Genomic DNA, 27,891 nt, shown 5'->3' with positions numbered 1-27,891 from the left:
TGAGACACTCCACAACGATGCCAGAGCCGTTCTTCCTCATCTTGCGGCAACTCAGCCCACTCACATACAGAGCAGGAAGGAGGCAAACAGGCAGGGACGAGGCCTTCTGCTGGAGCATTTCAGAATGTGGGGATGGGACCCAGGCAGCCCACACAACACCACGATGGTCCCACCCCGCCACGAACACTGCGGCTGCACTTTGCACAGCCGTGGCCGAGCGCCAGTTTAACCTCTCCTCCAACAGCCTGCCACTTCCTACTCCTGCCCAGGTTTTGGAGCTGGTTTTCATTTATTTCCTATTTGTTACTGCTCCAAGACCCAATGACAGTTTCTCAGCAGCTTTCCGGGTGCCATTTGAGAAGCACGGCTCCGACCAGCCCTCTCCTGTTATTTCAGCGAGAAGCCCAATGCACGCAGCATTTAATGAAGCTGCACTCAAAGTGCCAACAGCAGCTAATTAACTACTCCTTGCAACGTTGCCCGTCCACGTTTGACTGATGGAAAGCTACCTACCAAGTCTAAACAACTTGCCTAAAGCTTACGTGAGCCATTCTTCTAACCCATCCCTCTTTTTAATAGATCATCCCTATGTTATAAGGATATATAGTCAAGGCAAATTTGGCATCTGGGCGCAGGGAAGCCCCTGATGCTGCAGCAATGCGACGCCCTGTTTATGCACAAGGAGCGGGCTCTCCTCTTTGGGTGTTTCTGGGGGAGAAAGGAAGAAATTTGGGTTTTTGGAGGAGAGCCCCAGAGGGGGAAAAGACCTTCAGAAAGCACGATCGAGCACAGTATACCAGAGAGGGATAAACCCCGAAGTACTCTAAGTTCACTCCAGATGTTGCCGGGGGTGGGGGGGACATATTTTGGGCCCCACAACGACAGGAGCGCTCGGGAGAGGGGAACCGAGAGCCCCGCAACAGCTGCCTCCCCGCTGATGGGACGAGGGGTGGCGATCTCTCCCTTCCCGACCCCTTCGGGGGGCGCTTCCCCGACCCCCCCCGGGGCCGTGCCGGGCACCCCCGGGCGTCCAGGCTGGGCACAGCCGGGGGCCCCCCCGCTCCCCGGTACCGGCTACCGATTCCCGAGGGCAGCCCGGGGCTCGCATCCCGGAGGCTGGAGCGGATCCCCCAACCCGGCCCTGGTTCCCCCGCGGGGGGAGCCCCCTGGGCTCTGCCTGGCTGGCGGGCAACACAATGCGGAGCCGGGGAAGGGAAAGGGAGAGAGAAAGTGCGGCTGGCTCCTCCGCCCGGCCCTCTGCCTGCTGCTCCCGGCAGGAGACAGCGCTGCAAGCGGATCCTGACCGGGGGCAGGGGGTGGAGAGAGCAGGAGGAGGAGGAGGAGGAGGAGGAGGAGGAGGAGGAGGAGGACGGAGGGAGGGAGGGAGGGAGGGACGGGAGCCTCTCTCCTTCCCTGGGCTGTTTTTTTCAGTTTCCTGTCTCGCATTGTGCTCACAGCGGATATGTGCTGCGCCTACAGGTGTGTCCCCTCCTCGCAGCTTTTCTCCGACTCCCCGGCGTAGGCTCCGGCTGGCGGGCGGCGGATCGGCAGCGCCATGTGACGGCCGCTCGATCCCTCTCGGGGCTCTTTCTCTCCTCTTTCCCTGCCTCCCCTCCTTCCTCTCCCCGAGGTGGGGCCCGCGGGGAGCACCGGGCGGCCGCCGGGGGCTGCCGTAGCGCCTCCGCCCAGCCCCGGGCTGCGGGCTGCCGGCCGCTCGGGCAGCTCCGGGGCTCCGCGGGGCTCCCCCCTGCCTGCACCTGTTGAAGGTAACGCAGCCCCTTCCCCTGCCGGGGGGGCGAGCTCCTCCTTCTCCCCTTCTCCCCGGGATCGCGGGGTATCGGGCAGGGCGGAGGGACCGGCACGGCACGGGGGGGTTGCGCTGCCCCTCGCCCCCCTGCTGGTTTCGCTTTCGGGGCTCCCCCGTGCGCGGCTCCGCACTTCGAGCGCGGTCCTTGCGCGGTCTTTGCAAGGGCCGCGGCGCCCCCCGAGTGCCCGCAGCTCGGCCCCGGTTCCCCGGCTCCGGGCGCGGCCAGCCCCGGCCCCGCTCCCCGCCCGCTCCGAGCTGCTTCGGGTTTTTCCTCTCGTCTCTTCGCGCAGGCAGCTTTAAACTTTCTTTCCGAGCTGTTAATTACATAGGGGGTGCTTCGCTCGCGTTTCGTGCGGGAGAATGGAAGTGCGAGCTTGGAACATGGGTGACTCAAAGCTTAGTTATTCGGCACCGCAAAACACCTCTACCTTCCTTTTTTATTTTTTTTTTCCGTGTCGCGATGGGCTGTACCTGCGACTTGCGGCTGTCTCCCCATGGGAGGCTGGCGCAGCCTCGGTGCCACCCGGGGACGGGAGGGAGCGGCACCGGTTCGGGTCCTTTTGGGGTTAGCCGGCTGCTGGGGTGAATGTAGAGCGAGCTGCAAGTTTCTCGAGGCTCCGAAATCTCGTGGAAATCTCTTTGTTGTCGGTGAGTTGCGAGGCTGCGGTCCTGTCCCTACCACCATGGAACGAAAACTTGCTCGTGGGGGAACTTGGTGCTTTTGTAGCTAACGCTGTTACCTTGAATGTGATGATTAACTTAGTGAACACCAGAGGGAACTCTCAATAGGTAATTCATTCAAGAGTGATATGTGCTTGTCGTACTATTTATGTTCTCATTACAATGGAATCTAGAAGGAAGCTAGGGTCGGTAAGCAGTGGGCTGCTGGGACGTACCTGGGATCGCCTCAAGCTTTTCGAAGGGTGTCAGCCCTAAAGGTGGGCTGGCGGTTCTCTCTCGCCTTTCCAAAGCTCGAAATACATAACCAGCCTTGCAGGAGCGGGGTTGTGAGCTGGGTGCATGACCCATTAGCTGTGAAGCAGGGAGAGAGCTCATGAAGGCACTTGGGGCCAGCACTTCATACCCAGCCTGCCTCTTGGGTTGTGAGACTGATCCTGCACGCTCCGGTGCGGGGGCTGCCGCCTGTGTTGGAAAAGCCAGAACAGAGCACGCTTCCAGCCAAAACAAAAGGGAGGAAGTCTGCTCCCGAGCCTGGCGTGGTTTGTCCTCGTTGCCTTGAATGCTTGTGGTTCCCATGCCCTGGTGGGAAAGCCTGACTGAAAGCGAAGTAGAAAATTATCTTCCTTAGAGTGTTAAACCAATAGAGAACGTAAATGATGGCTGTGTTTGGGAGAGGAGTTTGCATGGTGATTTCTGGTAACAAAAGCTTTTTCTATGTTCTGATACAACTGGACAAAGCTGGCGTTGACCCAGCAAAATGTGATGCTTTTAGTAGTAAAGTGAACCCCCGAACATGCACCTGAAGCTTTGGTTACTCGTGGTAATCTGCTGCAACAGTTTTGTTACCAGACTTCCTTGATACTCCCAGATTGCTGACGACATGGGAAGGACAGCATAATAAATACACTTGTGACTCTGACTTATGCTCCGGGAGCTGAAGCATCCAGCTGTTCATCCTGTCCCTTTGCCAGAGGTTACTTTGCCATTCAGCCTTGTTTCCTATTGGAGCTTGAATCTGCCAGAGTTTACAGCTTGGCATATGAATGTAAACTGCATTTTATGGCTGTTCATGTTAGCACGTAATGTTGTCAAGTCCAGTAGCGTCAGCCTCCTGCTCCTCTCTCTGTGCTGGCAGAGGGACAAGGCAAACAGCTGGGGTCAGCTAAATCGGGCTCCAGTTTTGTGTTCTTCTTGTATGTTCTTCTGAAATGGTGTTTCCCCTAGAAAACGCAACTCGAACGAGCTACCTCTGTGTAGAGTCTCAGTGGGTACCAGTGGCGGGGAGGCAGCTTTGCACGGGGAGAGGTTGTGCAATGGTCTCAGTTGTAGCACTTGGCTTTCTGGGTTTCAGAGGAACGTAGCATGCTGTGCTGGAACAGCCTTCCTCTTCCCATCCTTCCTCCCACCTGGATTCTGGCAATCAGCAAGTGAACAACGTGTTTCTTCTAGACAAATCTTGCTTTGTACATCTAACTTAAGAACCTATATATATATATATGTATATATATATATATAAAAATATGTAAAATGTCCTCACAGAGGGCACAGCCCTTTTCTGCCCAAACCTTCCTACAGATATTATTGGAAGTAGCATAAAGGCTTAACAAAATCAGGGGCTGTTTGCCATGCGTGCAGTAAGCTCCCCAAAAATGAATCTGCATTTTGAAGGGAGCTCTCTTCATGAATGCTTGCTAACAACAAAAAGTTCCAGTGACTTGTTGCTAACATGTTTGGGTTCTAGCTTGTTTTTGAAAAAAAAATGGTTTGTACATCTATATATATTTAATGAAGATGTAATACTGATCATAAATATTTTTGTAATGCCTAGAATGTGAAACTTTTCATGCACTTTTAATATATTTATTATATGAAGCACTGAATGAAGGTATTTATTACACTAGTGCCACATTCTGACTATTGAATTACAATTGTAAAATTAAAGTAACAAGCTTAAATTAGGGTTTGCAACTTTAAACTCTTGCCAGCAAGCAGTTAATGGCAAACGTTAACTGCTAGTAAAGTAATTGCTACAGTTCTTTTACTGTCATTTTGTTCTCACTTTCCTCCAGTCAGACTGTTCTGTAGACATATAACGAATATTCCCCAAAATAGCTTGGCATTGTCGCTTATGCAATTCCTCATCAGAACCAATATGTTGATGAGCTAATGCGCACTTGATTAAACGTACTTGATTTATGCAAACAAAAGCTGTAGGTCCTTCTTTAAGTAAAGTTAGCACCTGTTAGCGAGATGAGAGTCTAAATAATTAAAATGGAATTAAGTAAACAAACAACACAAATGTGGTGTTCCTCCTACCTTTTTACCTTTGCCTTTTCAACTCAATGGTAGATATTTATTTTGCCTTTTCTTGCAGGTTTACTCAATCACTGCAGGAATCTCAATTTATAGTGAGGGGGATCAACTTCTATGTAAATGGTTTCCATTAGAATTAAAATAATAATAATAAGAAGAAGGCCATTATTAGCTATAATAAAGCCAGAAGCAACTAGAATTAGTGGAATAGTACTTTAAGGGTTTTTTTAAACACGAAGCCAGCTTGGACTTGATATTGGTCTCTTAATTCCTGTTTAAAAAACAAACAAACTTAGCCTGAGTAAGGCATTTAGGGGGTGTCTGTTTTAAAAATGCAGTATTTGAACAGTAAGTGCTTTAACCTCCTACTCCTTGCTTGGTCAAAACCTACATAGACAAACTGGAAATAAGGAACTGAAGAAATGAGTTGAAGATAGCCGTTTTATCTAACCATCAGTGGCTTAGTGTTAAAAAGCTCCCTAACTCTCTAGAAAACCACTCGGATTTGGCTTTAGAAAGAGGTTGTGGAGTCCGTGCCCCTGGAGACTCTAGAGAAGGCGATGGATGGAGGAGGGAGAGGGCATGTGGTTGCCCCAAGCCCTGGGGCAGCAGGATGGACTGGAGAGCTGCAGAGTTCTTGCAGGGCTGAGACTTGTTTTCTTTAGGCAGATGTTATCAACAGATAAGCCATCTACTAAGTATTTCTCAGTTTCTGTCCCTGTAGAATAGAATAGATATTCTGTCTCTGGGAATAGATAACTTTTGGATCTCTCTAAGTTCCTTTCTGTCTCAGATGGTTGAGGGAAGACTTGTTGACATAACACCCAAAAGAGTCTGTGCTTAGCAAACATCAGTAATGACGATTAAAAAAAAATACCAGAGCCAACCAGTCCCCGCTCGATTACTCAGGCGGAGGCTGCTGTAGAGTTTGTCCCCAGGAATGTGTCAGCAGAGCTGTGGTCACCACCACGTGCTCATTGGGCTGTTCAGTTTCTCTTTGGAATTTGGCTTCCGTGAGCCAGCAGTGGCGCCGATGCAGTTTGATAATTAGCTCCCTGCGGAGCTTCCTGGGCTCGGGAGCTGTGGTGCTCGCCAAAGGACAGAGTCCACCCAGCACCTTCCGAGGCACTTTTGACCTTACTCCACCTTTCCGTTTAGCTTCCAAGCTTTTGCCACTTTCTGAGGAAGTGTCTTCTTCAAACAGTTATCTAATCATAACCGTATTTCTAGTGTTTTGCTAGCCTTTCTCAGTAACTGACATTTCTAGCATCAGGCCACAAGTAAAGAGTAGGGACATTTTGTTAGTTTGAATTTTAGATTTTATATTACTTGACTGTCATGGTTTCCTTTATGTTGCAGATACAATATCTCTTTCTTTCTTTCTATTAAAGTTGATTAAAACCCTCAATCGTACAGTAAACCAGAAAGCTGCAGAGAAACTTTGCCCCCAAGCTGTCCTTCCTGTGCTTTAGTGCTGGTTCTGCACAGATAGACGCATGAAGAGTGTTCTGGTGGATGAAGTACATAGGAACTGTCAGAGATCAACATGACTTTAATTAAAAAATTTTTTTTAATAAAATCCACATGATTATTAGCACTTAAACTGAATTGCTACAAAACGTGCATTTTTTAGAAAGATACATTTGTGCTTATTGCTGGATAGACCTGGCTAGCATCTTTCTAGTCAAGCTGGATTAGTTCTACATGTCAACTCGGTTTGAAGGAAGCTCTCATAAACCCGACACTAATCTTCCTATGTCTAGAGATCGTTAGGGTGATAGCTGAGTCTCCTGGAGAACATAGGAATCAAGTTGTCTCACACTTCAAGCTTAACCTCTTGTCTATACTAATGGGATGTGTTTTAAATATATAGAAAATTCAGGAGTAAACTCTTCACATCTTTTTCCCTAGGGCTCCTATTTATCTTCTGTATAGTTTAAGAAGAGGTAGTGCCTCTTTTTGACAGATGTGTATACCTATATATACCTGTTTATAAAGAAGACGTAGCCCTTACATTACTAATTGCATCACTACTTAGAATTTATGAAGGACCAGTTCTTTAATCCATGTTTGCCCAGGGGGGAAATAGTTATTATTCGAATGTCTTCAGACAGACGAAGAAAGTAAAGGACAGAAAAAATAAAATACATTGATTAGGTAAAAATGGTACAACGGAAATACAAGGTGAGGTCTGCCATCATGAATCAGAAAGGTCAATTTAGTTATCTTTTGCTTGGACATAGCCTAGGCATACACAGCAAATAAAAGTTGCTTTCCTGAATCATTCAAATTAGTAGGTTACGGTTTTCTTCAGCTTTTCATAGTTATTTAGTCATTACTTTGTCTTTAATGATTCTGGTTGTGTTCATTGCAACTGGAAGTCCAAGAAGTTCAGCTGCTCTCTTGAATACGTAAGAAGACTTAATTTGTCATTCCTTAATATGTTGTTGCAATGTGTATTAAACTTGTGTGTTATCTTCATTTAATCAGTATGAGACAAATTGGTAGAAACTTGATAGAATCTCAGAATGGTTTGGGTTGGAAAAGACCGTAAACGTCATCTAGTTTGAACCCCCATGCTATGAGCAGGGACACCTTCCACTAGACCAGGTTGCTCAAAGCCCCTTCCAAGCTGGCATTCAGGCCCATCCAACACTTCCAGGGATGGGGCATCCACAACTTCTTTGGGCAACCTGTTCCAGTGCCTCACCACACTCTGAGTGAAGAAATTCCTCCTAACATCTAATCTAAACCTTCCCTCTTTTAGTTTAAAGCCATTACTCCTTGTCCTATCGCTACATGCTCTTGTAAAAAGTCCAGCTTTCCTGTAGGCCTGCTTTAGGTACTGGAAGACCACTCCTTGGAGTGATCTTGGAGTCTCCTTGGAGCCTTCTCTTCTCTAGACTAAATAACCCCAAGTTTATCAGCCTGTATTCATCGGAGAGCTGCTCCAGCCCTCTGATCATCCTCCTGGTCCTCCTCTGGACTCATTCTCATACTTTCATGTTCTTCCTGTGCTGGGGGGCCCAGAGCTGAACACAGTACTCAAGGTGGCGTCTCACAAGGAGAATCACCTCCTCTGACCTGTCAGTCACACTTCTTTTGATACATCCCAGTATGCAGTTTGCTTTCTGGGCTGCAAGCACACATTGGCAGGTTATGTTGAGCTTCTCATCCAAGTCCATCCCCATGTTTTTCTCCCCAGGGTTGCTCTGAATCTGTTCTCTGCCCAGCCTGTATTCATAGAATCACAGAATATCCTGAGTTGAAAGGGACCCACAAGGATCATGGAGTCCAATTCCTGGCTCAACACAGGACCACCCAAAAATCAGACCATGTGTCTAAGAGCATTGTCCAAACGCTTCTTGAACTCGGGCTCAGTGCCATGACCACTGTCGTGGTTGTTCCAGTGCCCGACCACCCTCTGGGTGCGGAACCTTTCCCTAACACCCAGCCTGACCCTCCCCTGTCCCAGCTCCGTGCCGTTCCCTCGGGTCCTGTCGCTGTCCCCAGAGAGCAGAGCTCAGTGCTTGCCCCTCCGCTCCCCTTGTGAGGGAGCTGCAGGACGCCATGAGGCCTCCCCTCAGCCTGCTCTGGGCTGAACAAACCAAGGGACCTCAGCCGCTCCTCATACATCTTCCCCTCTAGACCCTTCAACATCTTTGTAGTCCTCTGTGGGTCATTCCTTTTTCTGTCCTCCTTATACAATGGTGCCCGAAACCGCATGTGGGACTTGAGGTGAGGCCGCACCAGCTCAGAGCAGAGCGGGACTATCGCTTCCCTCGTCTGGCTGGCAGTGCTGTGCTTGATGCACCCCAGGGTACAGTTGGCCCTTTTGTCTGCCAGGGCACACTGCTGACTCCTATTCAACTTGCCATTGACCAGAACCCCCAAATACCTTTCTGTGGGGCTGCTCTCCAGCCTCTTGTCCCCCAGTCTGTATGTATAGCCAGGGTTGCCCCTTCCCAGGTGCAGAATCCAGCACTTGGTCTTGTTAAACTTCATATTGTTGGTGATTGCTCAGCTCTCTAATTTGCCAAGATCTCTCTGTAAAGCCTCTCTACCCTCAAGGGTGTCAACAGCTCTTCCTTATTTAGTGTCATCCACAAACTTACCTAGTATACCTTCAAGTTCTGCATCCAAGTCATTTATGAAAACATTAAAGAGAACTGGCCTAAAATGGGAATCCCACTAGTAACTGGCTGTGAATATAATGCAACCCTATTTACTATAACCCTTTGAGCCTGACCTGTTCACCCATCATATTATGTATTTATCATATTCAGCTGTATGCTGAACATTTTGTCCAGAAGGATACTGTGAGGTACGTCAGTCCATCTTATTGAGTATTCATGCTTGGGATTGCCCTGACCGTGCCCTTAGTGAAGCCATGTTGGCTGTCACCAATCACCTTCTTATTTTCCATGTGCCTTAGCATAGTTTCCAGGAGGATCTGCTCCATGATCTTGCTGGGCACAGAGGTGAAACTAACTGGCCTGTAGTTCCCCGGGTCTTCCTTTTTTCCTTTTTTAAAAACAGGGGTTATGTTTTCTCTTTTTTCAGTCAGTCAGAACTTCATCAGACTGCCACAACTTCTCAAATAAGGTGGACAGTGGCTTAGCAACTTCATCCACCAGTTCATTCAGGACCCACAGATGCATCTCATCTAATCCCATGGGCTTGTGTATCTTCGGGTTCCCTAGCAGGTCTTGAACCTGATCTTCTCCTACAGTGGGTGGTTCTTCATTCTCCTAGTTCATGTCTTTGCCTTCTGTGACTTGGGCAGTGTGGCTAGAGCACTTGCCAGTACATTGGACCTGTTGAGTTTTAAGGCAACAGAAGCAATAATTTAACTTCTTCCATTTCCAGCCTTGTGGGAGTGGTAAGAAAAGAAATGAAAAAGGGTAAAAAAGTTTTTGTGTACAATTTTGATTCACATCATCAACAACAGAAACTTTTTTCCTTCCTGAATTAACTAACAGCCCATGTAAGTTCTAGCTATGATCACAAGACATGCACAGCACTCTTTAGGGCATAAGTTGCAAAGCTAGGAATCTAACTGAAATGGGTGACTTCTTGGTTATTTTTTTTTCCCAAACATGCTAAATGAAGGTGTAGCCTCTATACCAAAGGCCTTTACTCAGGCAGAAAGAGTCCTTGAGAGTAGAGTACTTCAAAGAAGTTTTTCAGGAGTCTATAACTCTACAACTGCAAAGGTGACTTTGTGACTGAGGAATATGTATCTTCTGTGTACTTCAGGTGTTGCCTTCTGTCTTTCCAAACTGTTGAGATGAAAAACCAAAAGACTTCACTTACGCTGGCTACCCCCCAGCACTAAGTGATGGTATGAGTTTACTTACTAGTGCATCAGATAAAACTGCAGAGAGGTGCCTTTTATGTTCATTAACAGATGGTCTCTTTGTTTGGCATTTAGCTGTGGGAAGATCTGCAGGCATTTCACAGTCCATTGTGCATTTGATCCAGTGTTCAATAACATTAGTGAAAATGCAGAGCAATATCCTTCCTTTTTTTTTTTTTTTGGAAACTGTCACTCGCATTTGAGGGTCAGAGGAGCCATCAAGGCCTGCAGTTGTTTGACAGAGTCATTTGGCTATTTATCGTGGGCTCAACAAATCTTTGGTTTAAGGTATATCTTATCCCCAAAATATTGAGAAAAAGAACCAATTTTTAAGAAGTTTGTTCCTGTTCATTCCTCTCTGTTCAGATCTATATCACATTTCTAACAGGAGTCTTCTGTGCTTTTGACTTACATCTCTTGGTCCCTGTTAAGTCATCTTCTGGATGTTTTCAAGTGTTTTTTATTGCCTATTATTTTTTATCTTAAAGATGATCAAGTAGGCAGTCAGTTGTCTGTGTGCTTTATCTGGACTGAATCTTTAAATCTGATTTTGTATAATGCTTCTTTTTCCCCCCCTCAAGATGCTAACTGTATTTTTGATACTGCTCTGCAGGTTCTCTGATTTTCAACATCTTTTTTTGAGCATCAACCATGGGACTGGGTGCAGTGTTTCAGATTTAGTTGCTTGCTACTGTTACATATCCCATCCTCCCCCATTCAGTATTTCCATTCACTCTCGTATATTTGCATCCATGACCCACATTAGCCCTTTAAATAACAACAGGATCTCCAAGTGATGTTGTATGTCTATGGTGACCTCCCCATCCTTTTTGGCTTCTTTGCTTCTTAAGGTTAAGGTCCTCCAACTTGCAATCCTACCTGCGTTCCTTGTTACTAGATACATACATCTGCATTCTGTTGTCTTAAGACTGTTTTGGCTGGAATGAGCTCAGCTTGACAAATAATTGAGATAACTCTGTGTGATATCCTTTCTATTATTATTTACCATGCTACTAAACCATGTAATCCATTAATTTTATTACTGAGGACATACTTATTTCCAGGCAGCTAATAAAACTGATAAGTGATGTGGAGCATAATTCCAGTCACTGTGAACTGCAAAAGGAGCATTGCAATTGCATTGTGATGTTATTCAGCAATGACAACTTTTCTGAGATCTTTCAGTTAACTGCTTTTTAATCTATTTGGCATATATTTCTGCTATTCTGTTCGTAAGATCTGATTGATTTGATGTTTGACTGTTGTGATAACTATTTTCTTTGGTTGCTGAATTCAGTGTCAAATCAATAGATTTCACCTTCCTTACTTTTCTCCCCTTCAAAAGGGGGGAACCTCTTTGCATTTATACAGATGAAAATGAGGAATTTTCTGTGATGTTTTCAGATGCCAGTTCCAAAATACTTCTTTGCTTAGGATACTGAGAAACCCACTGAGCAAGAAATTTCTCTTTGGTTGTGCATGTTGCCCAGTCCCTTGTCTTTTGTCTTACCTGAACCATCTTTTCTGCATCTCTCCCAGCAGGAACAAGTGCACGTCAAAAAGTGCTTCGTCCTGGAAACTATTAGCACAGAAGCCTGAGCCACAAGAACTCCCTTTCTCTAGTGGTGGTCGTGCTGCTCAGGTGGGCTAAGAACTTGCTTGGACTGAGGTGTTTTTTTTTTTTTTTTTTTTTAACCTCCCTTTCTCCTTGTGTGTTGCTTCCTTGACAAAGAGGAGATCCTCTTGTATAGCACTGCAGCACGGTTTGCTTGGTGCATCAACAAAAGAGATGGCCATGGGGGGTTTATTTGCTTACGGCTTAGGTTGAAATATTATAGCTTTAAATTCAGTGCAATGATCTGGCATGACAATGTATTTACTTTACAATTCTGGTGGATGCTGTCTGATTTCATAGTGATTTTTATGCGTATTTTTATACCTCCTGAACCTATAGTGTAAAATGACGTTAAGCAACTTGTGTGTCTGAGTCATTTCCAAGGTAACTTAGTTATCAAAACATCGTATCTCAAGTGCTCAGAGTAACACTTTCCACTTCTCTAATTGCACTTTGGCAATCTGTGTTGCCTATACTGCTGCTCTTCAAATTATTGTGTACAGGTGTGCTCGGTAAGGACTTTCCACTTTACTTTTCCCAGTTGTAGCAATTAGTTATTATCTTTTCATTTTGATCCTGAGGCCTGTGAAATAAGTAAGTACGTTTTAGAAATGTAAACAGCATCCTTGAAACTAAACTCTTCATGATATTTTCTCCTACTGATAATCTGAAGAGGCAGCCTGTGTTTTCTGTTGTCTGTGGCATAATTAATCTACTTGAATTATACTTGAACGAGAGCTCATATATCAGAAGAGGGTTTAGCAGCATCGGAAGTTCACAGCTTTTGCATGAGACAGTAGTGAGGACTTGCCAATCCATGATTATTAATCTTGTTAGGAAGAGAAGAGACTGGTAAATTTGTTGTTATATATCTGCATCTGTTTTGTCCCTCTCACAGACTCTTCTGTTTTGCTCGCACCTTTCGTGTGCGGTAATGTTACAAGGTGACGTTGTTTGCTGCTGTATCAGTGTCCAAAACTGAGATACTCCTACACCATGCTTATTGTATCTGTCAGATGAAACAGGCATATCTGCTAGCATACAAGAAGTCTGGGCTGCTTTGGGTGTAAGTTTGGTGCCAGAGTGCCATATATATACCAACTAGATGATCTTTAAGGTCCCTCCCTTCCAACCCAAGCCATTCTATGACTCGATGATAAATGATCTGCTGTATGCAGTGGGGTTCTGTAGGTTACTTGACTGGTGACTCCATGCCTTCTGTTTTTGTTTCTGTCTTTCATGAGTAATTTCACTTCTGTGCCACTTTTTGAAGATTTTTTTTGCAGAATTTGTGGGTGAAAATCCAATTTATTATTTTGTGATAAGTAGGGCAAGTGAATGCCACAGCATTCCTTCTTGACCAGGAAGGATGGGGACCTTCTAGCTCTATTAGCTATCCTGCTCCTCTACCCCAAAACCCCTGTGCAAAAGGGGACCTACATACCCAGATCTCCTGACTTGAGGAGAGCCTTCTACAAAGCACTTCCACGTCAGGCTCTCCATACTCAGGAGATGACTTGGTACAGGGGGAGCGTTTCTGTTCCAAGTGGGTTAGCAGCATGTGTAGACCATCAGTCAATGATAGGGAGGCTTTGGTGGCAGTTCTTCTGTGACTGGTTCCTGGTGTCACTTCCTGGTAGCTGCTTTATTCTGCTACCATGATTGTTTTGTGAACTGGATGGGAGAGCTGATATAGCATTATACTGCATTACATGTAGCTGTTATATGGCTTTGAAAAAAGTACTTTAAGAAGCTTGATCACGTCTCTGATGTATTTTACAGCATGGCCATACCAACACATGCTTTTGCAGTGTTGGATCAAAAAGCTGAAAGGGTAAAAAAAAAAAAAAAAAAAAACAAAAAAAAACTATTCAAGAACCACTTCAACTAATTTTGTTGCCAAATTCTTTGTGTTATCAAGCCACAACTGTGTGTGCAGCTCTCATCCTTTCCTGCCCATCCCCTCCTGGGTGGTCCTATTAGGCAGGGAAGAGGAGGCTTTTGCAAACAAAGTTTGGGTGTTGAACTTGCACGTTCAATAGCAGCAGTGCCCTTCTCTGGTTCACTTCCATTGGGGATAATATGAGGTGTCCTTAAATTGAATACAGCCATTTTGCATAGAACTCGCTGTTCTGTATGGGTGCTCTAAGCATGGTGTACATATGCAGTTCGTGGGAGAGTGTGAGAATGGGCCAGCTTTCTTGGTGCCTGATGGTTTTTTTTCTATAGCTAATGACCTCCTGTGCACTAACAGCACACAGGCTGCTAGTAGGGTAGTGCTAACCATGCGTGTAGTCACTTCCTTTTCCCTCTTACCTCCTTTTAGAAGACTTTGCTCTTGAATCTTGTAAATGGGGTGATAATTTCAAAGCAAACAGCTTTCAGTTGCTTCTTGCCAACTTTTGCCCACAAGGTATGTAAAGTAAACAGAGCAGCTGGGAAATTAGATTTCTACCTCCCCTCCTGTTGCAAAGCATCCTAGGATGTCTCTTGGCTCTTTTTAAAGTAATGAGTAAAGTGAGAGAATTAGATTGTCACACCCAAGTTGCCTTTTAATCAATGTATCCATCGCACAGGTCATTCCTATTCTTCAGAAGCTTTAGGAAAACCTTGTAAAATGTGAGACTTTAAAAAATCTTTGCCATTTGCATATTGAACGCAGAAATATTTCATTGCTTGCTACAAAGAAAGAAAGTCAAAATATCAAGAATGGGGTGAAAATAAATATAGGTAATTTTCTTCATATCTAAAACAACTTTGAAGCAGATTATAGTGAAATATGAGCATTTTTAGCTCTGTTAGGCTCTTGGAGGAAGCTTAAAAGGATTTCCAGGTGCTACCATTTATGTTTGATTCAGAAACTGTGGGTCTGGATACTGAAGTGGCAGGCATACAGCACTTGCAAGGATCAATATCTTTTGTAGGATATACAGATAGACAGCTAAGCTCTGCCATCATGCCATTTTAATACAAAAAGAGAGTATTTTAAAAAATAATAAAAAAGGGAGAAAGTATTACAAAAGTGACTTTAAAAAGTTGACAAGTAAATGGTTAATGCTTAATGTATTTAGCTCCAGCCTAGGTATTGAACAGCCTTTGCCAATTGAGCAATAGAAAAATTTGTTAAATGTGAAAACTAGACCTGAGGTTACTGACCCTGAGGCACTGCTATGAGGGGAAGGCATAGCTCTAAAGATGAATATCCATTATGTGATGCCCTCCAAATGAGAGAGGGCAAGTCCCAAGTGTACGAGGCTTACAGGAATTCAAGTCAACAATCAAGTTATAATCTAATGAAGCCACAAACACAACTTCAATTTAAAGCTCACCCGTAGAAAGCTGGAGGCCCCTGTCCCAAAAGAGGACTCCTCATTAGCAATTTTACTCCCTCGGCATGCTTCAAAGGGCAGTATCCCAATAACCCATAACATTTCTCCTTCACAGGTCTCTAATCCCTTCATAAAAGTAGCTATATACATGGAGTGCTCTCTATTCCTTTTCAGAAATAGGATCTCTATTATATATAGAGATAAATAATATATAATTATATATAATACCTATAATACATAACATAATTACAATTGATGTGTTTTTAAAGGAAAGTATGCTCTGGCATGTGAAAACTTTCCCTTCATGTTTCCTGAGTAAAGGTTTTGAAACTCATTGGGGGTGGGTATTTTTTTTTTTTTTAATAAAAATTCCTTGAGTTCATTAAGTCCAAACACCTGAAAGAATGTAACAGTTCTGTCTTCTGGAATATTTCAGTTGTACCAAATGCAGAGCAGTGAGTGCAGCTGCGAGGGCCTAGTTTGGCTGTACTTGTGGTCCCTAGAATGTATGAGCTGATTTATTTATTTTTTAATACAGATTTAATCTTAAGCTCTTACATTTACTTGAAGGGAGAGGAAAGATTACAATTTGAGTACATTTTTAGTCATTTATATATATGTGTGTGTGTAATAGCCACAAAGTAAGGATGATGTGTTCTTGCAATAATTTATTTTTAAATAGTTATGCTTCAATAAAGTATACTTTTTTTGCTCTTTACTTCAAATAAACCTCACCTCAATTGAAATATATTTTTTTCCGAAGTCAAATCATGACTATCGTTTTTACAGTCCTAAGAGAAATTAGGACTCGAGGTAGCCTTCTGCTTAGTCCAGCCCCCAAAAGCAGACGCTGCTTTGTGAGATTAGATTCTGCATCCGCTTTTTACCTGTGAATCCTTAATGAAGCAAAAGCCATCCAGTCAAATGCAATACAAATATGATGCAGATTTTGCCAAAACCAGGAGATGAGCAGTCCGGCTTTATGGTTGAGCTACAATCTACCAGAGTAACCTCTTCATTACGTCCCAGCTCCCATGAGGAAGAAAAGGCAGCGGTACTCAGTGGGACAGACTGTACCAGCACAGCCTGCCTTGTGTGAAGATCAGCAAACAACGTAGGCACCCAGATATTTTGTCCTCTGAGTGGCTGTTTGAGTGCTTTTCCTCCTGCTCAGTGATTAGTCAGGAAGACAGTGGCTTACTCCTCTGTCACAACTACAGTAGCTCTTTTTTGGCATAGTCTACAGATGAATCTTTTCTAGGTGGTGTCTAGGTTTTTGTTTTTGTTTTGTTTTGTTTTTTCCTTGGTGTGATGAGGTTGCACATGTGAAAATCTTGAGAATGCCGTACTTTTTTTCCTGGTTTGTAATTTTGGTTGTAAATATCTGCCCTACAATAAGATGGACTGATGTACCTCAAATGGAATAGCTGATTTTACGGGGAAATCAGATTGGTTTCCTCAAGAGAACAGCTGTCCAAACTCCAAACACTCAGAAAAGGTGGACTAACAGAAGGTGTAGAGATGGAGACACCAAGCCTTTTGTGTATGTGTTCAAGCAGGCTGGGTGTACTTGAGAGAGAAATTCGCTTTCTCCTTTGGATTGGGAAGAAAGGGGGGTTTGCTCCCCTGTGACAATGGAAGCAGTGTGGTGATGTTTCCTCCTTCCACTTGGGCTGGGGAGCTGTCCTTCAGCAAGGTGGCCTGTTAGATCTTTTCCAGTGGGGAAAGTTGCAGGCGTTTTACAGGAGAGCAAAGTGAAGGGCTGGGCTGTACTTTCTTGCCCAGGATCAGAACTGTAGATTTATTCCTCAGCCCTGGCAGATCCAGGAGTAGAAATCATGTGTCTTAAGGCCTTTGTGTTCAGGGACCCTCAAGGGTCTCCTCCTGGCTGAAGGATGACCCTCAGGTGGTGGCTTGGACCTATATTGTACTTAAATTGTGTAACTCCAACTAATGAGAATGCTCTGAGATTACACTGAGTGCGTGTCTGTGCAATGAAATTAAATTGTGAATCTGTACAAGCGTGTCCGGTTAAAATAAAGTATCACCACATCAATCGCGAGCAGAGGCACATTGAAGTAAATCCTTCGCCGGTGTTCCTCGGGAACGCTGCAAATGTCTCTCAGTTCCTAGAATGCAAAATCATTCCTCCATCATAAAGAGCACCAAAATGCTTTTAATATTGACTGGGAGATTAAAAAAAAAAAAAAAGCCAGCAACTAAGTGTATAGTTTGGATCCTATTACTGCATTGAATGGCTATTAATATTGCTGCTGTGGGAAATGTGATAGGAAAGGAAGCTGAGCTTCCTATAACTGCAAACTTCAGAGGTTCTAAAGTTTTAAAATGCTCCTGCTGCTTCCTCCCACGTCAATATTAACTGCCATGCTCTATTTGTATTTTGGATGTCGGCTTGGGAAAAGATTTGATTTGACGCTGCAGCACAGCTTGAGGAACCTGCTGTACAGAATATTAATATCTGATCTTGTTTCATTAATATCAATTTCAGGCATGCATTCCAAAGAGAGTTAGTATTAAGCTGTTTTTAATCGAAGCGATGTTCTGCAGATTTTGAGACTTAACACACCAGCTGGTTTGCACTAAATTTTGCAGTACAAGAGACAAGACACAGGCTTCCTCACAGAAAGGGGATGTGGCAGTGCAAGAGTGCAAGTCCTTAAAGTATGGGGAGTTTTATGCACTGGGAATGATGTCTTGCTTTCAAGGAGAAAATTGGTAAACGTGAGGCTGGAAACTAGAGGGATGGCTTCCATGACTCTACTCTCTCTTCCGTTTCCAACATCACTGCTCAGGTACATTTTTGTCCTGGTCCCACCTCAGCTCCTGTGCTTACTGGTGTTTGCCCATCTCTGCTTTCATTCCACAGTGGGATCATGAGTTTTCACACACGCGGGGTTTGTGGGATGTCCCACAGCTGTGCACCTCCTCCCTGCATGCACCTGATACACAAGTGGTTGTGCAGCCACTTGCTGGACCTTGGAGCAGACACTGTGATGGCCTCACCTCCTGGCAGGCCCATGCAGATCTTTGCATCTGAAACCCAACACCAAATGAGGTTATTAGACATTAGGGTGTTTTCTTTTTTGCTGTTGTCTTTTTTTTTTTTTTTTTTTTTTTGCAATTCAGAGAGACATCCTTTGAAGAAGTGAATGAACCATATCCTTCTCTCTTTCTCCACTCTTTGCACCACATAACATGGCATAATTATACAGCAGCTATATTGTTTTACAAATGCTTCTATGCGTGAAATTAGTAAGCTTCCAAAAAAGGCCCTAAAACCAAAAGACCCTGCAATGTTTGTTACAGTAAGTTAGGCCTGTGACACTCTATCCTCTGAGAAATATTCCTGCATAGGATCTAGTTATCCAGTTCATCAACATGCATAATTTCTTCCACTACTCCCAGCTCTGAATCAAGATTGGATTTTGTAAAGATGTCTGCAGAGGAGTTTTACGTATTAAGCTGTACAAGAAGAAAAGGTTAAAATTTGTTGTTACAGCAGTCGTGGAAATCTATAGCATAAATGCGTGCTGCTTTAAAATATGAAAAATGGTGTCTTTTAAATATCAAAGGGATTAGTATTAATCCAGCACTTGTGATTTTCTTAAATCACATTATTTGCATAATAATGCTCACCACCTGCTATATCTTCAAAGCGCTTTTCAGACATTAACTAATTGATCTTTGTAACACCCCTGTGATGTAAAGACCTGTTATTATCCCCACTCTGCAGATGTGGAAACCAAGACCCAGGATAGTTCAAGTAACTCGGTCGGCGTGAGGCCGAGACAGTGGCATCACGGTGCTGGGTGTCTGACGTCCCCTCCTCTGGCTGCGCCCACTTGCAGCACCTCCAGGGGTGTCTGCTCTATCTCCTTGCCCGCCTTTGTTTAGAAACACAGAAACGAATGGAGTTATTTCTTTGTGTCTTTGGGGGAATATTGCTGGGGGATGTTGATTTGTTTTGATTTTTGTTTTTTTTGCTAAATGATTTGGCTGCAGTTTTCAGTCTCCCTATAGTAAAAGAAACGGATCATAGAAAAGCTTCTTAAAGCTCCTTATTGTGTGTGTGCACCCCAGTGGTACTAGTTGAGAGCTTTCATGCATATTTTTCTTTCTTCAGGACTCGGTGTGGTCTTGCTGTTAGAAGCCTTTTGGTCAGATTTGCTGCTGGTTGTCAGAGTATGATATTCTTAAAATCGGAAGTGACAGGCTGAGTCGCATGCCATTTCAAAATACAAATCCTAATTCCCACCCCGTGCTCACAGCTCCCAGAAGACGAGGGCTGTGCTGTGCTGCCCATCAGGATGGAGGGAGCAGGGGGTTTGCTCCCTGCGGGATGCCTGGCTCGAGCCTTTCCTTCGACGAGTGTCTAGGGGAGCTGGGGGTGAGCGTTGGCCCAGCCCTCCTGCAGGTGATGTGCGGGTGACATGCAGTGCTCTGAGGGTCCCCCAAACCTCTGCAAACCTTAGGAAAATGCTGGGTGGAATTTGGTAAATGTTGCTAAATGGGGTAAAAATGAAGGATGGGCTGGTGTCATGCATGTAAGTCAAAGAACAGTTATTAAAAACACTGTTATGTCTAACAATCTGAGAAGGTGTTTAAAATGGGGTATTTAAAAATTTATTATGGCCACTTTAATCTGGCAGTGTCACTTTAATGCTTAGTGCAGGGGGTTACTATTTGAGTGCACAGAAGTGTTTTTACCGATGTACCTGCAGCACAATCTCCAGGCAGGAAAATAAATCTCAGTGCTGGAGCACTCGATGCCATCGGCGCAGACTAAAACTTGGGAAAAGCACGTGTCGTGGCAGATTTTAGGGAATGATTTTAGCTAATGTATCGTTTCCCAAGCACAGTGCCCGGGCCCCTGCAAGGGCTGCAGCAATGGTGAAGTGGCAGATGATGTAAACAAGTTAGGTGCACAATGGTATATATTGGCTTTGCTTATTGCTTAGGCAGGGGGCTGAGAAAGGCGGGGAGAGGGAGTATGAGTAACTCTGAATTCCTTTGTAGTGTAGCTGGGACAGATGGGCTGTAATCTCTCTTCACAGCACAAATTAGAGGGTTTCCAGACCCTCGGACACTTGTGGTTTCTTGGCTTCTTTTTGCTTCCTTAAACAACGTTTCTATACAGACTGTGTTTGCTCTGGTGAGAAATGGATCTGGCTTCTGGTCAGAGCATCACTTGTCCCGTAAGAGCCTCTCTCTGTCTGTTTTGTGTCATCTTCAGGTGATGTGAACATCAGAAAGCTCTTCTGTACTGTGCGGGTGACTGAGCACTGGCACAGGTTGCCCAGAGAGTCTGTGGCGTCTCCTCCTTGGAAATACTCAGAAGCCACCTGGATGTGGTCCTGGGCAAGCTGCTGTAGGTGGCCCTGCTTTAGCAGGAGGTTGGACCAGGTGGCCTCCAGGGGTCTCCGCCAACCTCAGCCCCTCTGCGATTCTGTGAGCAGGTGAAGGGGGTGAAGCCAACTGGTCTCTGTACGAAACAGGGAAAGAAAGAGAGAGTGCAAACAGCAGTGTGGGAGAGGAAGGAGGTCACACTCCAAGTGATGCTTGACGGCCAGGGATGCATTCCAGTCCTGATTAATCCGCTAATGACCTGTTTGAAGACAGAGAAGCAGGATAAAAGGTAGATCACTGAGCAAGAGGCAACATGTTATGGCAACGTGGGGCAGGACACGGTGCCCGGTGTGGGCTGGGGAAGCTTTGTGCAGTTCTACCACCCGCTGCCCCGCAGCTGGGGCTCAGGGAGTGCCTGAAGGAAGAAGGCCGCAGCCTTTTAAACCCAAATCCATAGCATATCTGGCCCCTCCCCCCTTATATTAATCAAAGGGATAAAAATATTTTTGCCACTCAAACGTACATTTGAGGTTTGGGATTAATTTTTTAAGCTTGATGTTTGTGAAGGATGCAGGGCTGTCTGCAGTGGTGACTGACGTCCTGCGTATGTCCAGCTGAAGCATCTCCAGAGCACCCTATCAGAGGGCCTCAGTTCTGGACAGCGGACAACATCGGATGCAATTTACTCCTGGCAAATTTTATTTAATTTTTCTTAATGTGGACACATACTCAGTTATGGAACTGAGATAGTAATAGCTTTCCAGCAAATCTGGGCAGCTATCAGGCAATGATCATTTTTGATCTCTTTTCTGCTAAGCTGTGCAGAACTATGAACCCATGGGAAATGTCTTGGCAAACTCTGTTTGTTTAAAATAATAGAAAACAGGTTTGGGGAGGGACTTGAAGAGGCTGTATTCAGAATCCATCCTCTGCCTTAAGGGAGGGTCAGCTGTGTTTAAGCCATTCCTTACAGATATTTGTTGAACCTGTTCTCCAGACCTCTGATGGGAAGGGCTTTGTGGCTGTGTATTCCTGTGCTCAACTATTATTACCGTGATTTTTTTCCTGATGTTTATCCTGCATCTCCTGGATGCTATTTAGGTCTCTTGTCTTTAATAGACATGGCAAATGGTTTATTCCCTTCCTCGGTGAATAATTCCTCTCTATTTGTGTACTCAATAAAAGCTAAATCGCTTGCCAATAATTCTTGGGCCCTTGAAAGAGAGAGAAAGCAAGCTTTTAAACTGTTTAAAGGTCTCTTCAGAAATAATACTGCCTTGGCAGTTTATTTAGCTTTGAACTTGTTTGTAGGCTGACTCCATAGACTCTAACTGGCTAGGTTTGTTTAGTAAACTTTTTAAAACCTCTCATAGACTCTAACTGGCTAGGTTTGTTTAGTAAACTTTTTAAAACCTCTCACCTTTTAAGAACCAATTGTTTCTGTAGTCCCTTTACAAGTGAAGTTCTGTGCCTTGTACTTGTTTAATTTCACTGTGAACAAAAATGCTAGTGTCTTCACTCAAGGGCCTGCCTTGCTTGTAGGGGCTGATTTAAAATACAACGTGTAAGTGTAGTAGCAGCTCAGAACAAAGGGGAGCCTGTTTACCCAAACAAATTTGAGGGTGAGGGCAAGGAGGTAAATTGCGGCCTGCTCTGTGCAGTCGGAGAGCAGGAGGAACCAACTGTGTGAGGAAGTGTGATGGACAACACAATCCCATGGACAACCCAATCTGATGAAAGCAAGATCCACAGGTTTCTTCAGTCCTGCCCTCCTGTCACCTCAGGCCGGCGCTGACCCAGGGAGCCAGCCCAAGCGGTGGCTGCTGCTGTGGCACCGAGGTGCTCCTGAGCCTTTCTGAGGGGCCTTAGTGCCCGAATTTCACTGGCAATTAAGGGTTTTTGTAGCCGGTTGTGTGCCCCGCTATACCCGATTGCTCCTCTGCAGGCGATTGAGAGGAGTCAGATGTAACTGCTCGCCAGGTCTTGCCGGAGTCGCTGCGCTGCCCGGGGCGGCCGCATTTTAGCCAATTGCTTCTACTTGTCCTGAACTACAGCCAGCAAACGCATTTCTCAGATTTAAGTATTCTGGGTATTTTAACCTCATTGTTAAGCTTGTGTATTTCAGCTGTAACAGCTAAGTCTATTAGCAAAGAGATTAAATTGTGTTGAAGTTATATTGCCTTGTCCAGACATGAAAAATAAATTGTTTGAAGTGGGCTTCCATCCAAAGTGTGATCACTCCTGGAGAATAAATTGGAATAAAGCACTTACTGCAGCGCTTTGCGTAAAAGGCCTTGCACACTTGCTTTCCATGCTTCGTATAGATGAGTTAGCTGCCTAATTACAAAAAATGTTAAGGAGAATCACCTATTCAAACTCCTGCTGATAGTGCTTCCTCATGTTGGCTGCAATAAGTGTGAGGGTTGCTGAAAATCTTTGTTCTTGCTGCCTCTGTTACTGCATAACAGTTTGAAATGGTGATTTTTAGAAGGAGGAGGTTTGTTTGGAGCTGGGAGAGGAGTAAGGTGAGCCCTTCCCTAACGCTGCTAATCAGGCTCCTGTTTTAGTTACCTGCTGCGTGCTCTGCAATATCTCCTGTGGTAGCAAGCAACATGAGGTTTCATCTGTCCTTTGTTTTCCTGCCCATTAAGTCCAAAATTCATTTCAGTTCTGCACAGCTTTCTTCTAAACTTTCCCAAGTTATAAATTATGGGTTTTCTGAAATCTTCAGCATTGCCTGTGGGAAGAAAACTTTAATTTGGTTTAACAGTAGATGAGTAATCTAGCTACACAGTGATTTTTCAGTTCAGCTGCAGTCAGCTTCTTATTCCAACTGTTCCACTAAAATTTCAAAGGCGGCAATCAATTTCCAGCCATCCTTGTTTGTCCTTCTTTTGATTTTTCTTGTTCTCTTCTTGGTCTATGACACTGAAAACAGGGCACAATCTTATAATGCATGTGTGCAGTTTTCAGTGTTAATGCTTTTCAACATAATTTTGTTAAGTCAGGGTGCTAACCTGTTCCTCGGCTAGAATTTTATCACAGGGACTCAAGTATTTTATGCTTGCCATTTCAAAACAGATGAACAGCATCTCATAAGGAATACATTTTAACTTCTCCTGTCTGTTTTGCTTCTTTCTGGTGTGAAACTGGGTCAACGTTGGTTAAACGAGTTTATCTCGTTCTCCGTTTACCTGAATACAAAGTCGGGCTGACAGCACTGGCTTTGTGCACAGGGTGACTCCACAGCCACTGTACAGCCACCTAGCCTTCTTGCTCGTCCCTTAAATGTAGAGCTCTGTTCTGCAGATGGGTGGGCCCGTGGGGTGGATGGACATAAGGGCTGAATTGTGTTTGTGAGGACAGGAGGTGGCTGATCGGGTGCACGAGGTGCTCCTCAGGGCAGGTGGGCATGGTAGGAGGGACACCCTGGTGGTGTGGTCCTTGTGGGTCAGTGGATGGGATGTGCTGCTCCTGAGAGAAGCCTGTGCTCATGCCTGTAATTAGTAGCTAAGGTAACTCAACAGAGCGGTTAATTTACTCCTGAGACTGTGTGAGAGGGAGGTTTGGTCCCTGGGGACTGCTGCCTGCTGAAGGAGGGGGACGTTGTTTTGTTTTAAGCAGCTAAGTGTGGCATGGACCGTTTCCTGATGAGAGGACAAACATCTTCATAGCTCTTGCTCTAAAAAGCTTTCAGAAGGCTGTGGGTGATGGGTCAGCCCATAAATGTTATTAATTTCATGTGGAGTGGCTAAACTTCCTGCTGACTTAGGTAATGTACCCACTGAGCTTGGATAAAAGGTTAGAGATGGCAATTATGGAAAAATCCTTTTCCGTTAAGCTTTTCTAAGCTTAACCAAGCCACTGTCAATAATTACTCTTTTTTTTTTTCCTTGCTATTGTGGACTGAGTCTAATCCAGACTTGGTTTATTTAATTTTTTATTGCTTGAATGTGCACACTCAAGCTACACGGAGAATATCAAGCTACATTGGGTACACACTGAGCAAATGCATTTGCTGGATGTACCTGGCGTGTTAAGCAGTGAATAGATTTACAGTATGTTTTTAAGTGGTCATAATTGGGTTGTAAAAGTGCTTTTATTTCTCCAGTTGTCTTTTAAGTTTAACAAGGCTTCTTGCAGAGTGGCATCAGGGCTGGAGGAGGGGTTCGACCAGAAGGGCTAGAAATAGCAGCTGTTTGTTTATGCCAGAATTTTTATTCTCTCTTCTTCCTACTCCCTTTCTTAGGGGTAGTCTTATGTATTCCACCCACTCTCATTCCCTTCTGGTGAATGTATGTGGATATGCTCCAGGACCATATGTGCTCATAGATACATACTTCAAAGGAAACTCTAGACCGCCTAGAGAAGCTGTTTGAGTTTAGATGAGCCCTGAATTTGCCGACTGCTACAGCGTTTCTTTTGAAGAAACACATGGCAGTGCTGCCATTTCTCTCCTGCAGCACCTTTATACACCGATGCAAACCCTTAGCCTCCAAAGCAAGCGAGCTGCTGATGCGCATACTTTGTATGAACTTAACCAAGCTGAATTTCACCTCAGGGCACCAGCTCAGCTGGGCTTTTTGGTCGCTAGCTGACGTGTTTTGGATCACAAGAAGTATTTTCCCAACAGTGAGGATAACTTGAGGTCTGTCTTTTTTTTCGCCCTCCTTGCACAATCATTTCTTCAAAGAGCACTTCTCCAAGTTTTCCTGGAACGGCAGACAGTTGCCCCAGCTGATTCAGAGACACTGCCTTGCTGTTACTTCTAGGGACTGAGGATTCTGGCTGCAGACCAGAGGGCCTTTAGCTGTGTCTGATCTTTTGCGGCTGTTCTTGGTTAGAAGCCCACTTTCAGTTAGACAAACCTCTGCATGTTTTGGTGGCTCCCATGTCATTTGTGTGGTGTTAAACTGGATATGCTAAACATGCTCTTGGTTGGGGAATAGAGGGCATCTGGTGCAGGCTTCACCATCCTTTTGCATCCAAAGAAACAGAATTGCACGAAAGCCACTCCATTCCAGCAACAGCAGTTGAGCCTGCACTGTATTCATGTTAAATGTTTGCTAGAAGTTGTCCTTTAAGTTTTCTAATATGAAACATTGATCTTTCACATGAAAGCATTAAAAAAAAAAAAAGTAAATCTCCCTACCTATTTTTATGGATATTTGGTCCATTACTCTTGAAAAATGAGAGATTGTACCTGGCAGATGCTTCAACAGACTTTTATATAGCATCTTTCACTCTTTATGTGCTCTAATCCATGGTGCTGATCTTTATTAATTTGTTTCTCTAGAAGCAAGTTTCATATCCCAGACAGGCTGATCCTGTTTGTCTGTAGCTAGCTGGAGGTAGGGGAAGGAAAATAGCTTGATTTCTCACAGGTGTTGCCATGCAATCATGCATTACCTTCTCTAGCCCTCACACTTTGGTCAGCCATGAAATGCAGCATGCGAGGGTGTGTATGGAAACTGTCAGATTAAAAAAAAAAACCCTCTGAAGGTAGGGAATTGGTAGTATTAGGGATCAGCAGTTGTGCTTGCTTGCCTCCTTAGACAGCAGCATGAAATTGCCTTTAAAGACTTGACAACAGAAAAGAAAATGACTTCTCCCCCTCTCTCTCCCTTTGGAAGACCATCTTCTTGTTAGCCCATCTGCTCATAAAGGTGCGACTCTCTCCATTTGTTATCCCTGAGATGATCTGAGTGCGTGCTGGGGGGGGTTCTCTCCTCCCCCCGTGTACTCGTTTCCCTGTTATCTGAGGCTGGTGGAGTGTTTGTGCTCACAGGATCATTTGTTTACAAATGATATCTTTCCTCCTGAGAATACATCTTCTGATGATGATCAATGGCTCAGTTACTTTTAATAAAACCGAGGCAGTCAGACACAGGAATTCTTTTGAAGCTGTTGAGGCCTCATCTGAGTCATATAATACCTTAAATGAAAACAGAGCAAATAGGAAATGTAGAAGCGAATGACAGGTGTTGGCAGAAGGGATGTTTAGGAAGTTTATAGCTTTCACGGCTTTCTTCTCTGCTCAGGGCAAACAATTACTCTGCCTTTAGGCACAGCCGAGCCGCAAATGAGAAGATGGTGGAGAAAAATGGCTCAGCAGTGGCAGGGAGGTGGGTGATGGATCCAGCCTGGCACAGCTTCCTCCTTCAGTGCAGGAAAAGCTCCTCATGCTTGTGGACCTGCTCCAGCGGTTGGAGCTGACGGCCTTGGCCGCGGGAGGGTGGCCACGGGACGGGGCTGGCTGGAGCCAAGGGCACTGCAGCCCAGCTTCCCACCGGCAAGCGGCTCGTGGGACCTCTGGTAATCATTAGCTCCAAGATGTTCTGGCAGGGTTGCGGTGGTTTGGGGGCGTGTTTGGAAGCTCGTTCTGTAGTCTGTAATAGATACTCCCATGTATTTCAGTCTCCGCCAGCCTCTCTACCTGTGAGTGTCCATATGAGAATTAAAGTCCTGTGCTGATTCAGGCTGCCCACTGGCTTTTGTCAAGCTGGTGAAGCAATGATGCTTTTCCAAGAAGACCTGGAAAAGGGGGTTCGTGAGAGATTCAGTTTAATTTTTTTATTGTTTTTTATAGCAATAGATGTGTGCTGACTGGTGACATCTCTCCTATTCACTTTTCTGATAATCTGGAACTTAAAGGCAATATATTTATGGTCTTTAAAAATCACCCTAAAATAGACCATCAGAGGTTCAAAAAAAGTTAATTTTCAGAAGAAAATGAAGTACAACATGTCTTGTGCTGGTGAGTTTGGGTTTGTAACCCTGGGCATACATAGTGGTGCTGTAGAAAATTTGAGCTCTTCTTCCCCCGCTCACTTTTGTATGCCATCAATTTCCAGACTTCTTGAACCAGTGCAAGTTGTTAGCTCCTGGCATCTCTCCCTTCTCTGCTGTGCTGCTTTATGGTTAAACAGTTGACTGGTGCTACCACCCAGGCATGGCCGTGACAAACAGCTTATTGCTTTGCTGTCAACTGAGTGTCATTCTCCATGCCACCTGACCACAGTTTGAGGGCCACTGCCCTGATCCCACCAGACCTTCCCGCTCTTACACAACTGCTGAAGTGCACTGCTCGTTTTGCACCTTCAAGATGAGGTCTTACCATGCTTGGGAAACCCAGCCTGGGCATTGGCTCATATTAACCACCATTGATTAAAATGTTAGGGGACAGATGGATGTGGGTTTTATTTCCTGAGATGAGTTTTCTTGTGGCAGGGTATGAGCAGCAAAGAGACGGGATTAAAAAGCACTTGAACCAGCTGCTGCTCGGGAGCTGAGAGGAGCTGGTGTGAGAGCTCAAGGACATGGGGAGAGGTGGGGCAGTGTTTGAAAGGGGATCTTTGGGGAGGCAGAGATGTGTGTCTTGTATGTTATTGCCAATTTGTACGTTTTTGTCACTAGTTTG

At 44.8% G+C, this 27,891-nt stretch overlaps 1 protein-coding gene across 1 annotated transcript in view; it reads left to right on the top strand.

Annotated features, from left to right (window-relative positions):
* The first annotated feature begins 1,391 nt into the window (after positions 1–1,391).
* The window catches only part of PLXNB2 (plexin B2), a 259,451-nt gene continuing 232,951 nt past the window's right edge, over positions 1,392–27,891 (top strand). The window contains 2 exon segments of the mRNA XM_040544762.1: positions 1,392–1,479; positions 11,700–11,802. The gene's annotated coding sequence lies outside the window, so the exon portion shown is untranslated.

This window comes from Cygnus olor, chromosome 1 (genome assembly GCF_009769625.2).
Source record: "Cygnus olor isolate bCygOlo1 chromosome 1, bCygOlo1.pri.v2, whole genome shotgun sequence".
Lineage (NCBI taxonomy): Eukaryota > Metazoa > Chordata > Aves > Anseriformes > Anatidae > Cygnus > Cygnus olor.
The sequence above is the reverse complement of the archived record's forward strand: the minus strand, read 5'-3'. Positions and strand labels throughout refer to the sequence as shown.